This window comes from Brassica napus, chromosome C5 (genome assembly GCF_020379485.1).
Source record: "Brassica napus cultivar Da-Ae chromosome C5, Da-Ae, whole genome shotgun sequence".
Taxonomy (NCBI): Eukaryota; Viridiplantae; Streptophyta; class Magnoliopsida; order Brassicales; family Brassicaceae; genus Brassica; species Brassica napus.
Window position 1 is genome coordinate 16,639,893 of NC_063448.1, and position 14,730 is coordinate 16,654,622.

The window sequence follows — 14,730 nt, forward strand, 5'->3', positions numbered from 1 at the left end:
TTTAAAAAAAAAAAAAACAAAGTTTTGTTTGGGATTACAGCTTGAGTACATTAACAATGAAATCCTTGTGCATCAAATAGTATATACAGAAAATGGTACTCAAGAGATTTAATATGGACCAGTCTCACCCATTATCTAGTACATGGGCGTGAGATCACTTGTTTTAGACACTGATCCATTCAGTCCAAAGGTGGACGATAAAGAAGTCCATTTAGTCCTGAGATGGACGATGCAAAAGTCTTGTTTTAGACACTGATCTGATTGGTCCATAAGAAAGACGATGAAGAAATCTTTGATTTTGATTTATTTTATACTAACCAGCTCAAAGAAGGGTTATTTGGTTTTGTTGATTTGTTTTGTTGATTTGTTTTCAGACAGGTTATGTTTTACACATGGTGGTACACGCATATCACAGCAACATCATCCAAGATTTCGTGTGTGTGTATTTGAGGTCAATGACTCAATATGTTCGATCAGATTGTGGCATGGCCGATGGTAAAGAAGAATCAACTATCATGTTTAAGGAAGAAGCATATTCTGCCCAAGATCTTCATCACCCACGGATTGCAGAAAATTGGAGAGGTCCAAGGGACCTTCAGTAATGTCCAAATCAGGGGGAGTAATGTGTTTTGTACTCATTTTCCTTCACCATGGTTTTGTCTCAATTGGGTTTTCCTGGTAAGGTTTTAATGAGGCAACATTAAAGCACATTACAAGCTCTAAATGGTTATGGTATCCAAAGGGGAGTGTTATGAACCAGATTGTGAATGGCTCATAACCAAGAGATTATGATTTGTAATCTTTCCATTTATCTATGACGGTGTAATCTCCTATATAAGGAACCTCTATGTTATGAATAAAGATAGACTTTTCCATTACTTTTATAACAATTATTGACATTTATAGTTTGAAACCTATGTTATTCCAACTGACAATAGTATATATTTTAAACTTAAACAAAATCTATGTAAGGGATTTTAACTTTGACCCTGGTTGAAATTTTTTTTAACTCCGCCACTGGGTGTCGAAGTGAAAACCAGGTTTGAAAGGTAAGCAAGAAGCTGAAGTTGCCTAACAGTTCTTGCCGAATGCAAAGACCAGCCATCACCTTGTCTAAGCTCTGACACAGTAGAGAAAAGAGGAATCCCTAGACGAATCGGACAGTCAGCCCCTAAGTAGTTGTATAGAGGACCAAAAGAAGTCCAAGGATCCTACCAAAAGAATGTGGAATCCCCATTCCCAATCTGACATGAGAGAAATTTCAAGGCTTTGTCCTAAGCCTCAGAATTTTCCTAAAAATCCAAGAGGACCCGTGGTTCTTTTCGTTAAGAGCCCAGAACGGTGAGTGGGAAAGACATGTTTCCATGTGTTGCACATCGCAGAGAAAAAAGTTCCACGTTTCTGGCGGATGGCCTTGAACAACAATGATGTCACTTCCGAGGAGATGCAGTTTTGGCATTTTTTGTGCAACTCCAATGATAACAATGGACAATAACTCTAGCTTAATGTCCTTGGGGGCGTGCGACCCATCAACCTACTAGAAATGGGGGAGAAGGTGCAGCTAAAGCAGTGATGTCAGTCTTTCGATTGCTCGCGGCTAAATTTGAATTGAGACCTTGTGATGCAGCCGAACCATGGCAATTAGGATAGTTTAGTAAAGATTTTAAGTGGGTTCACTTGGACTATGCGCTCAATACAAAATCTGGAAAGCTACAGAGATGACAAAAAGAGGGCGCTTTCAGGAGGTAGTCTAAAATTCCTAAATGCAAGGGTCTCATGCATTCCAATCTCAGCTGTGGTCCTATCAGCTCAACCAGTTGCCGGTTTTATTTGCATGAGTCAAGCAAAGATTGTATGAAAGCAGAGAAGTATTAAAAAGTGACGAAGGACAGGTTACACGGCGTGATGATTGGGCTCTCAAGTAACTTGGATGGTGCAGGACTGAAGAGCATAAAGGATTCAAACTTGACTTTTTCTTTGACTAGAATCCTTATTTAAGAATAGTGTCTTGACAAAACATTGTTGAAGGTGACCCAGTGCTTGAGAAGTCTATAGGGTAACTTCTTAGCTCTTCTACATATGTTTTATACGTCATATGAGAACTTTCTTTCTTCGGAGAATTGTTGATATTCTCTCGGTAATCACCAACGACGAGGAAGCTTCAGAATTTTGTCGGAGAATTTGAAGGTAAATCAACGGAGGAGTTGCCGTGTACACGTGTTACCATCGTAATAGTTTCCGAGACGAAAACCCGTGCCACTAATTTCTCGGTATGTGATAGTTTTGTTGGCTTTCGAGTTCTTTCATTAATTTCTTAAATCTCCCTTCTCCAATAAGTTTCTGTATCTCACCATATTAATCTATTCTTCTCACGGAGAGTTTTCAAGTTTCAACCATACTACCTCTGAGGAAGGTAGCAATATCTTAACTCTTTTGAAATTTTTATTATGCTTTAAATTTTTATTATATAACGAGTGGATATTGTAAGTTATGGAAACTTGTTTAGCAGATCTGACAGGTTTTGAGATGTTTGCTGATGGAGGAAACCGGCGGCTCTGGTGGAGGGATGGGTTGCCTTGCAAAATTGTCTCCTACACCACGAACAATTCTTCTCAATAGGTTTGTAGCAGCGTTGATGCCGGCGGCGGCTAGAGCTTCACGGCGTGTTGGTGGCAGATCTGGTGTACGACGATGTTTTCTTCTTCAGTGGCTAAGGTCTTGTTTCCGAATTTATCTTGGTTTTCTAAATTCCAATTTTTGTAAACCGCTTCTTATCTCCAATTCCGGTGGTTTATATGTATTAATATATAGTTATATACACATGTATATGTTGCCACAGTCATGGTTAGGTAACTAAACCGGGACTTTGGTGTGGTTTAGTTGAGCTACGCTTCGGCTCGACTCCAATATACTTTTTTTAATTTTTTTTTAAAAATATTTGTCGGTAAGTTCTCGGAAATCACTGTCAACCTTCTGACAACAGTGTTTGTCGTTGATAACATACCCGGAAACGTCTCATCTCTTTCCGACAACCATTTCCGAGATCAATCCGAGAAATATTTCGTCGCTAAGTTTCCGACGAACTGATGATGAACATCGATTTCCAGCACTCAAACTCCGACCAATTATTGATTGTCGGAAACATCTCGGAAATCATTAACTCCGACGAATTTCCAATAAATTTTACTGTCGACACAGAGATTTTTTCTTGGAGTGAATAATATTAGATAATATTCATCTAATGTTGACCATGAGCTTGGGCGATGCTCCTAATCAGAGAAATGGGTGACATCTCAGAAACCACTATGGCTGGAGCATTGGCCACAGATGAGGTAACCAAGATCTTGAACTTGAAGGTGTTATCTAAATTAAATGCTCTTCAGGACTTTTCGAGGTAAAGAATGCATCTCTTCTTTGTTGTGAGTTGAGTTTTTATTTCTATGTTTTAACATTTATTTGTGGATGATTTACGACTTTTATTAAGTGTTTATCTATTTGGTCTTCTCTTTAGCATTATTCCTATGAATTATCTTTAATGATTGAATTTTGAAATGCAATGTAGGTGATTTGTTAGAGATTCATCTTCGCAGAGTGATTGTTCTAAAAAACATATTTATCTGTTGCAACGGAGTTTGTTGTGTATGCGGCATAGGCAGTGTATCGAAACTCTCAGCCAGTTATTGAGTTCATATCTTCCTTGCTTCGCAGCTGGGTCTTCTTCGGAGAGTTCACTAGAAGTGGATAGCATTGACGCACTCAGGCCTGGTTAGATGTCACTGGAAGCAGTGAGTAATGAACATTGGCGGAGATTTGTGATGTTCTTATGTAAGAGTTGGTTCTTAATTTTTCTTAGTTAAAAGTTAAGAAACGGTTCTTATATTACGCTGAGAATCTCACCATAAGAACCCTAATAATCATGCCCTTATGTGTATGAGATGCAGACATGATTTTGACATATTGGGCCTTAATAGACCTTATATGTGTTCCGCAGAAATTAATATTACAAATTTACAACACTGTGATCTCATTTTGTGTATTGGGCTAACGTGAATTGAATCTATTCTATTAAATCAGGATCATCATGATCTATTGATATATGTCTTGGCCAACAATTATTTTTCCTCATATATTTTCTAACTGCATCTAAATATATATTTTGTAACTGTTTTCCTTTAATTCCTATATTCTAGGATCCATAACTATCATATTTATGAGAGTGTACAAATAAATTATTGTATATGTTCGATTAAAATCTGTATAATAACTACAACACTTTTTTTAAAACATTTACACATTTTGTTACGGACAATATATGTTACTAATCAACAAATAATACTTTACTTATACATTATACATTTGTTAATCCAGTGAATAAATGTGGGTGATTGGTTGGGCTTTATCTCCCTACTTTAATTTTATTTATTTTTAAATCACTAAATTTTACCAATCCTGTTGTACCTTTACTTTTAAAAATTAAAGTCTACATCAAGTTTTTATTTAGTTTTACCAATTATGCTTTAACTTTATTTTTAAAGCTATAGCAAAAAAAAATAAAGCAAAACTTTTTCTTATGTATTTTAGGCAAAAACCCTACATCTTCTTTTTATAGACTGTAGAATCTGTAAATAAAAAAAAATATCTATAATATCAAATAAATTATATAATCATAATAAAAACTTTTATAAATATTTTAATTTTGAATTTGAGTGTTTTTAAATTATTAAGATATTTAAATAATATAAATATTATTTACATATCACATTTTAAAAAACAATAAATTTTGATAATTTATTAAAAAATATTAATATAAATTATTTTAATTGATATAAAATAATAATTTTATATATACAACACATATTTCATATATTTTATTTTAAAATATCTACAGCCTACAGCTTACAGCTACAACAAATTTAACTACAGCAAAAGTCTTTGCAGAAAGAGTCTACAGTAACAACTTTACAGTTACAACCGATTTATCTACAATTTATCATCTACAACTAAATTTTTAAAGCCACAGTGGAACCAATCATCACCAATATCCACCTTCATTTTTACTATTATGACTACTAATAATTAAAATCTAAGTTTATGCTTTATATTTACTAACCCTGCCGTTTTAATAAAATAGATAATATTTTAATATAATATTATTTACCATTGAAAAAGTTAATATAAAATGTATTTTCAGTTACCAAATATAATTAGATTTTTATTTCAGTTTCATGAAATACAAATTCGTTGACTATTTTATCTACCAAATTATAAATTTGCCTATAAATAAATTAAAAATAATTATCATGAAATTCAGTTTAAATTAATACAAAATAAAAGATCATTAGATTTATCTAGGTTTTTTTTGGGTCAATCATTACTGGATCATGGGTCAATGACAATTTTATGGGTTTTAACCGGATTTTATGGAGTTTTTAGATAGAATTTTTATAATTTAATCCAAAATCCAAGATGTATTATATGCAGATCACTCGATTTACCATTTATCGTAGATTCAGATCAAATATGAAAATATCACAAATAGATATTAAAATTATATTATTAATTAAATTTAGCAAAATTTGGATCAATACAATAAATCAATATTTTGGAGTATATAGGTCAAAATTTATCGGATACGGGACCTAGACTTACATGGGGATTCCACATTGGTTTTTCGAATACGAATATTATTAATTACGTTAATAATTCAAAATGCTAATAAATGTAAAAATATCCTGATTTATTTAAACCTGATTGCATATTTTCATCATCAAAATTATTTCTATTAAAAGGTTAAACATATTATAATTTGCACCTTTATAATTTTTTCTTTGTAACATTTAAATGTAAATAAATAATCAAAAATATAAATTTATATCAAATAAATTTGATTTGTTTCAGAGGTCTGGCATGAGTGAATTTTATTGTCATGCTTTAGTTAACTGTAAGATTAATGATACTTACTCATGGTTCGAAAATTTAATAATGTTGTTACCAAAACGATTTGTACGAATGGTTGTTAATCATATATAAGAAAGGTAGGCAAGTTGAAACTAGATTTTCTTATGGTCAAAGCTAATGTTATCAAAGGATGTTAGTTAAATGTGTTGGGACCACGTGATGAACACAAAGGGTCGTTATTATAATCTTGACCATTATTGGATATGCATGCATGTGATTTATTGGCTATAAATCAACTAGAAGATATTTCAAAAAGAAAAAGAAGTGATAGAAGTTGATACAGAGGGTAGGGTTTGGTGTGAAATCTTCTTGCTTGAGAGCTGAAGGTATTGAGTTTCCCTTGATCATGTAAGTCAAAGCAAATCGGCTCTCCCTGATTTCGTGTTCATGTAATCCTTTTAATTTATACATAACATTTGCTGTTTTTTCTTGTTTTTCCGTTAATTATCTTACTACAAGAATTAGAAGCAATAAGTTACAAAAAAAGGAATTAGAAGCAATACCTGATGGTCATATTAATCGTTTGTTTATTGAAAACACATATTTATGACTGTTTCGCGAAAATCAAGATTTTGACGGAGTTTGGGTTTTGGTAATCATCTTTTGTCGGAAATATAGTCGGTAAGTTTCGATCAAACTGTTCTCGGAAATACTTTGTCGGAATGGTCGCTTCGTTCCGATGAGAAATCAACCCGATAATTTTTTCAAAATTTGGTGTAGTTAATTAAAAATCAAAATAAAACTAGAATTAATAAAATCGTCAAATATTTCATTATAAAAATTAAATATAAAGGGTAAAATGTAAAATTGTTGGTTTTATAAAGGGAGTGTGGGGAGATCGACAGTTATTTGCGATGGAGAATGCGAGTCTCTTCTCTCAGTTGCCCAAGCAATAAAAGAAATCAAGGTGTGATCTCTTGTGATGATTCTATATTTATTGTACTTCTCTCTTATGGAGAACATATTTCTTTACCATGAATTGGAGAGTAGTTTTAATTCTTTTCAATTCGTTTGTGCAATCTCCGACATGGTTTATGGGACCATGATCGATGACAAGACTGTGTTGATTTCAGAATCTACGAAGGAAATCATCCCAAACATTTTGTTTGGAAACAACGGCCATGAAAACAACCATATGTCAAACTAGTCGAGTTCGCCCTAGCCATCGACAAACTTTTTTTCCGGTTTGCCTCTCCGGCGTCCGGCTTTTGCCGGCGCTGTGAGAGGTGTCTCTCCCCTGCCTTTGTTAACAGTTCTTCAACCGTGGAAGAGAAATCTAGATTGGTGTGAGTTGAGGCGGTACTTGATGAGATCTGAGCCTTTGGTTGGCAATGGAGTTGTTGTGAGCTGAAGCCGTGGGGGTGGTAGAGTGGAGTGTGGGATCGAGGTTTGCTTGTTGACTGTTGTCTCCTTTGTGACATGTTCCGCTTAGGAACTGTGTTTCTTTGAGTGGTGGTTTTTATTGGTGGTTTATCAATGGTTACCGGCTCTGTATTGAAAAGGATCCTGTTTGTGGTGCTTCGTTTGGCATGTCTAGTGTGGAGTCGCATCGGAGCGCGCGGATAGACCATTCACGTCAGAGGCGGTGGCCGCCGGAGAAGTGGTGCTTTGTTAGGCATGTCCGTGGTGTGGAGTCGCATCGGTGACATATGGAGAGCCCATTCACAGTCCAATGGTGTGTCTTGTTTGGATATGGAGACAGCTCTACAGCTACGGATATTTATTGCAAGGGCCAGCAAATTATGAATCCAAATTTTGGGTCATAGTTGTTTTTGAATTGATTGAACAATTCTAAGTTCTCATAGTTTCAATAGATTGGAAGCTTTTTAATGAGACATAGATCCTCAATTCTTGGCTTGTTTATGGGAAATCTTCAAGGTTCATCGTGAGAATAAACTCTCTGGTCGTTGGACCATTCATTTGCGATGAAGAATCAAGCTGCTATGGTAATCATGGATAATGTTATACGTGATCTAATAGTGCAGTTTTACAAAGCTGAGAATGCATACATCTCATGGTTACGTCACCCTTGGATGAAGAAGCCAGGGTTGCTGAAAAGATGATGGAAGTTGGTCTGAAATAACCATGTTTGTTGGTTAGATCTACCTTCTTTTTTGCTTTGTTTTATGTTCTTGTTAAGCTTATTTATACCACCTACTGGTGGGTGTATGTGCTGATCCTAGAACTTTGTTTCTGTACCAATTTCAATAAATTAGTGTTAAAAAAAAAAAACAACAACCATATGGTATGTTATTATCATGGAGATGAAAGTTTCTAGTGGATATCTTAAAAGTGTGAGGCATATGAATGTTTGAAATTATGTTAGGCTTAGGGGTTGATAAAAAATCGGAGATTAATTTTTAACTAGTTTCTAAGTATCTACGTATAAAATAGTAAATACTAACAATTTAAAAAAAAAAAAACAATTTATAAAATTTGTAAAGAAATTTGCATTGCAAAGCTCGGATTGTTAATAATGACCATTGGCTTGCATAAGCGGATAAGCCCAAGTTCGACTCGCTTACCATGCAAATTAAAGGTTTTTTTTGTTTATAATGAAGGGTATATTGCCGCAAGTACCACCACCAACGGGGCAAAAGGCATCGGAGCCAGTGAGCTTGAGGTAATTCAAATACGCAGTGTCCAACATCCCAATACCGCCGAGTAAGGTGTACAAGTTGTATGACGAAGTGTTGGAAATATTCATATCCTTTTGGTATCTTTGTTAGAAAGTGCCTTAGTCAAAGATGTTGCAAGGTGGTCAATCACTACAAGAAAACACATGCTATTAACGAGGAAAAACAATTCTCGTAAATTTACGTCGATTTTACGAGAAACTTATGTGGAAAACTAATGTCATCGTTATTTCCTCATAAAGTAACAACAAAAACGTTTCGTCGTAAAGTCGATGTAATTTGACGTGTCTTTTACGAGGAAATACTATTTCCTCGTAAATACGACGTAAACTTCGCGTGTTATTTACGAGAAAATAATTTAAGTGTATTTAGCGAGGAAATTTTGAATCCACCAACTTTGTAGGTTTTACACGTTTTTTTTTGCCACCTAACTAATTTTCGTCGTAAATTCATAAGAAAATTATAGCTACCAAATTCGAAATTTCCTATAAATATGGATGTTTGAACATCATTTTAAACGCACCAACAACAAAAAACGTGAAAGAAAAAAAATGGCTGGCTCCGGGACTATTTACGAGTTGCGGAAGTGGATGTATATGCATAGAGATGCTAACGGGAGAGTGACAAAAGAATACCTTGTGGGCCTGAAGACATTTATGCATCAAGCAGATTCAACACCGCTCACCCAAGAAAGTGGTAAGATGTTCTGTCCTTGTCGGAAATGCAACAATTCGAAACTGGCAAACCGTGAAAATGTTTGGAAGCATTTAATAAATAGAGGTTTCACGCCAAATTACTATATCTGGTTTCAACATGGAGAAGGTTTTAATTATGATCAGAATGAAGCTAGTAGTAGTAATAGCAATTTTCAGGAAAAAGAACCGGTTGATCATCATTTGCATAATGAACATAGTTACCATTAGGAGGAGATGGTAGATTATGATAGGGTTCATGATATGGTAGCTGATGCATTCGTAGCTCATGATGAAGATGAAGAACCTAATATAGATGCAAAAAAGTTTTACGAAATGTTAAACGCGACGAATCAACCACTTTACAGTGGTTGTAGAGAAGAACTCTCTAAATTGTCGTTAGCTGCTAGAATGATGAATACTAAAACTGATCACAATCTACCTGAAAGTTGCATGAACGAATGGGCAGACTTGTTTAAAGAGTATTTGCCGGAAGACAATGTGTCTGCTGATTCTTATTATGATATTCAGAAACTGGTTTATAGTCTTGGGTTGCCTTCAGAGATGATAGATGTTTGCATCGACAACTGCATGATCTATTGGGGAGATGATGAGAAGCTAGAAGAATGTCGATTCTGCAAGAAGCCACGATTCAAGCCGCAAGGACGGGGACGTAATAGGGTACCGTACCAAAGGATGTGGTACCTACCAATTACAGACAGATTGAAAAGATTGTATTAATCAGAGCAGACTGCTGGAAAGATGAGATGGCATGCCGAGCATACTCAGACGGATGGTGAGATGACTCATCCATCAGATGCAAGAGCCTGGAAACATTTCAACAAAGTGCATCCGGATTTCGCTAGCAATAGCCGGAATGTGTATCTCGGACTATGCACAGATGGATTTAGTCCCTTCGGAATGTCAGGGAGACAATATTCATTGTGGCCACTCTTTCTTATACCATACAACCTGCCACCGGAGATGTGCATGCAACGGGAGTTGCTATTCTTGACCATATTAATACCTGGTCCGAACCATCCAAAAAGGTCCCTGGATGTTTTCCTACAACCACTGATAAAAGAGTTGAAGGATTTGTGGTCAACAGGGGTGAGGACGTATGACTGTTCAATGAAGACGAATTTTACTATGCGAGCGATGCTTTTGTGGACCATAAGTGATTTTCCTTCCTATGGGATGTTGTCTGGATGGACTACACATGGGAGATTAGTTTGTCCATATTGTAATGGAACGACAAATGCGTTTCAACTGAAGAATGGTAGGAAGACAAGTTGGTTTGATTGTCACCGTCGATTTCTTCCCATTGGTCATCCTTACCGAAGAAACAACAATTTGTTTAGGCACAAAAGGGTTGTGAGAGACACTCCTCCTCCATATCTAACTGGAGAACAAATTGAAGCGCAAATCGACTACTACGGAGCTAACGAAACTGTTCGTTGGGGTGGTAATTTGCATGTCCCTCGTAATATGTCTGATTCTTACGGTGTTCATCACAACTGGCACAAGAATAGTATATTTTGGGAGTTGCCATATTGGAAGGATCTTCTTCTACGCCACAACCTCGATGTGATGCATATAGAGAAGAATTTCTTTGAGAACATCATGAATACAATATTGAATGTCTTAGGGAAGACAAAAGACAACATAAAATCGAGATTGGACTTGCCGGATATTTGCTCAAGAAGCGAGTTACATATTAAAAGCAATGGAAAAGTTCCCGTTCCGATATTCAGATTATCTTCAGAAAAAAAGTCGGTGTTGTTCAACTGGGTGGCATCAGAAGTGATGTTCCCCGATGGGAATGTTTCGAATCTCTCTAGATGTGTTGAAAAGGGTCAAAAGTTCTCCGGGATGAAGAGTCATGATTGTCATGTCTTTATGCAACGACTACTGCCCTTTGCATTTGTAGAGCTACTTCCAACAAACGTACATGAAGTCCTTGCAGGTACGTAGTGTATTATATCACAATAATTTTATAACGGTCTAATTTGCAAAATAATATATGACTAACAATGTGTCTAATTTTTTTTGGAATATAAAAGGCATTGGAGCATTTTTCATGGATCTGAGCACACACACTCTTAAAGAAGAAGTTGTGGAACAGCTTCAGGAGAACATTCCCATCTTATTGTGCAACTTGGAGAAGATATTACCTCCCGGATTTTTTGACGTCATGGAGCATCTAGCTGTCCACGTCCCATATGAGGCATTGCTTCGTGGACCTGTACATTACGGATGGATGTATCAGTATGAGCGAGCCATGAAATATTTGAAGGGAAAAACAAAGAACCTCGCCAAAGTTGAAGGTTCTATAATTGCTGGAAGTTTGACGGAAGAAGTTTCTCACTTCACATCGTACTACTTTGCGTCAAAAGTACGTACCCGGAGAAGAGCTCCAAGAAGATATGATGATGGTGGTGTTGCGCCAACATATGCAGTTGCTGGTGTTCCAGATATCTTTAGCCAGATTGGGCGACTCGGTGGGAAGTCTAAAGAGGTTTGGTGGTCGAGTGAACAAGACGCTCATAGTGCACACACCTATATTCTACTCAATTGCGAGGATCCATTGATGCGTTATTTTGAAAGGTAACATATATGAACACTTCGAAACACATATAAGTATAATTAATTATATAATTGTGAGGGATTCATTCCTATAAAATGTGATTTTACAGCCTATTTGTTTCTCAAGTCGAAGAAACATTTCCTGGTATATCCACAAGTGACGCATACAAAAGGAAAGATCAACACTTCATTAAGTGGTTGCGGAATCAGGTATTAACTCAAACTCTTTTTTCATACATGATCTGTATTTCATTAACATTCTCTTTATTTTTGCAGGTTGATTATGACGACGATGCATATTATCCTAAGTGGTTACACGAAGTAATTCAATCTCCAATTGTAAAGGTCACCACATCACAGATGTATTTCACACGAGGCTATACTTTTCACACATATGAGTATGGTAGACAGTGGGCGGCCAGTAACTATGGAATATGTGTGAAAGGGGAAACATATTTCTACGGGATCTTGACAAAGATTATTGAAGTCGAATTTCCAGGGATACTGAAGCTGAAATGCGTCCTCTTCAAATGTGAATGGTTCGACCCCGTCGTCAACAGAGGTGTTCGGTCTAACAAATTCGGTGTAGTTGATGTCAACGATGGACGAAGGTACAACAAATTCGAGCCTTTCATCTTAGCTTCACAAGCAGACCAAGTTAGCTTCTTTCGATACCCTCAGATGAGAGATTCAAGTATAAATTGGTTAGCAGTGATCAAAGTTACACCTCGAGGACGAATCATCAGTGGAGAAGAACCACCATTGCAAGAAGAACAGATAAATGAAGTCGAGGAACCTGAACAAGAAATTGATGACATCCTTCTCATTGATCCGCATAATCACGAGTACGAAGATCTTACCGATGATGCCACAGACGAAGCTATTGAAGACGAGTTTAATGAAAATGATGATGTTTCTAGTGATGACGAGAATGTCGATGTATCCGATTGATGTATTTGATTTTGTGTAGTGTGTTTTATGAATAAGATGTGAGAGTTTGTTTTACGAATAAGGTAATGTGGGGTTTGTTTTATGAATAAGGTAATGTGGGGAGTTTGTTTTATGAATTAGCAAATGTGGGAATTGTGGTTTGGAATGGAAATAAAGAAGGGTTTTGGAATATATGAAATAGAAAATAAGGAACATGGGGTTTGGGGTCTCGGATTTTAGGGATTTAAACATAACACTCGTTAATTCCACGTAAGTAAAAATCTTCGTAAAGGACTCGTAAGCCAACGAAGAAATAACGACGAAATATAAAAGTAAAGAACACGGGGCTCGTTAATTCCACGTAAGCGCAAATCGTCGTAAACACCACGTAGGATGAAATCGTAGTAAATACCACGTATGCGAAATCGTCGTAAACACCACGTAAGTCAACGAGGAAATAACGACGAAATTTAAAAATAAAGATGGGGTTTGGAATATATGAAGTAGAAAATAAGGAATATGTTTGGGGTTTCGGATTCTAGGGATTTAAACATAACACTCGTTAAACATAACACGAGGAAATAATGATGAAATTTAAAAATAAAGATGGGGTTTGGAATATATGAAGTAGAAAATAAGGAATATGTTTGGGGTTTGGGGTAAACACCACATAATAGGAATCGTCGTAAACACCACGTAATAGGAATCATCGTAAACACCACGTAGGACGAAATTGTCGTAAATACCTCGTAGTGTAAAAACTAGAAAAAAAAGAAAAAGGAGAAAGATACCAGATTCACATGTGGCAAGATTTCCAGCAATTAAAATACGTAAGTCTCGCCCACATGAATTCTAATATCTTCTTCTTTTTTTTTTTCAAATATTTATAATTTGAATAGGATTTTGCTGAGGAGTGTGATTTGAGATAGGGTGTGATTTTGGAGTTTGTGTGTGGTTTGAGAATGAGAGTTGTGGGTATATTTATAGGAAAGCGCGGCTCGTGAATTCCACGTAAGCAAAATCGTCGTTAATACCTCGTATATAAAAACACGGGCCTTTGTAATTCCTTGCTATTTCCTCGTACAATAAAACACATGCCTTTGTAACTGCTCGCTATTTCGTCGTAACCTTACGAGGAATTTGCGACGAAATGTAATCTTATATATACCCCCGAGCGCTCACTCTTTCTTTCCTCTCTACTTCCTCTCCACTTCCTCTCCATTTCGTAGCAATGGTAAGCCTCTCTAATTCCTCTCTAATTTGGTTAGTTTAGGATAGATTAGGTGGTTAGTATAAGGAATTTAGATAGGTTTATGGATTTTATGTTATTTAGTGTTGATTAGGTGGATAATGTTGGGAAATATACTGTTGATGTTAATTTTAAAAATTAAATATTTTTCCCAGGTTCGAAAAGGAACACTTACTGCCCATTACAGAGAGATGTTCGGTGAGCCGGGTAGTCGTTTAGACCCGGCCTCTTCTTCAGCTCCCGGTTCTTCGGGTCAGGAGACTGTCCCCGAGACTCAGTACACTCAGAGAGTCTCTGGGTCTACTTCTTATAGTGCACTATCGGCTCCTCATGTGCCTTCCCCAATGGCTCATCCGACGATGCCTCCTCCTGTGCCTCCTTCGATGGCACCTCCGATGGCCGCCAATATTCATCCCGATTTGATGGTGCCTCCGAGTGCTCCTTACTCGCAGTACACTGTAGAGGACATTCTCCGTCTGCCAGACAGAGAAGGTTTACCAGTCATCGACCCCGACCGACCAGACGGAACTTTGTGGTATATTGCATTAATTTTTTTTAATTCGTTTAAATTTCTTTTATAACATTAAAAAATAATTTATATTTTAAATTTGTATTTTCCAGGTGGAGGGTTGATGGATGTCTTGCATCGGACGTAGCCGACACGATCAAAGGTTACTTC

The 14,730-nt window shown here is 36.4% G+C and overlaps 1 long non-coding RNA gene across 1 annotated transcript; it reads left to right on the forward strand.

Annotated features, from left to right (window-relative positions):
* Window positions 1-6,194: 6,194 nt before the first annotated feature.
* On the forward strand, window positions 6,195-8,240 carry LOC106399627. Its single transcript, XR_002659297.2, has 2 exons — window positions 6,195-6,306; window positions 6,783-8,240. It is a non-coding gene; the product is annotated as an uncharacterized LOC106399627 (long non-coding RNA).
* The last annotated feature ends 6,490 nt before the right edge of the window (window positions 8,241-14,730 follow it).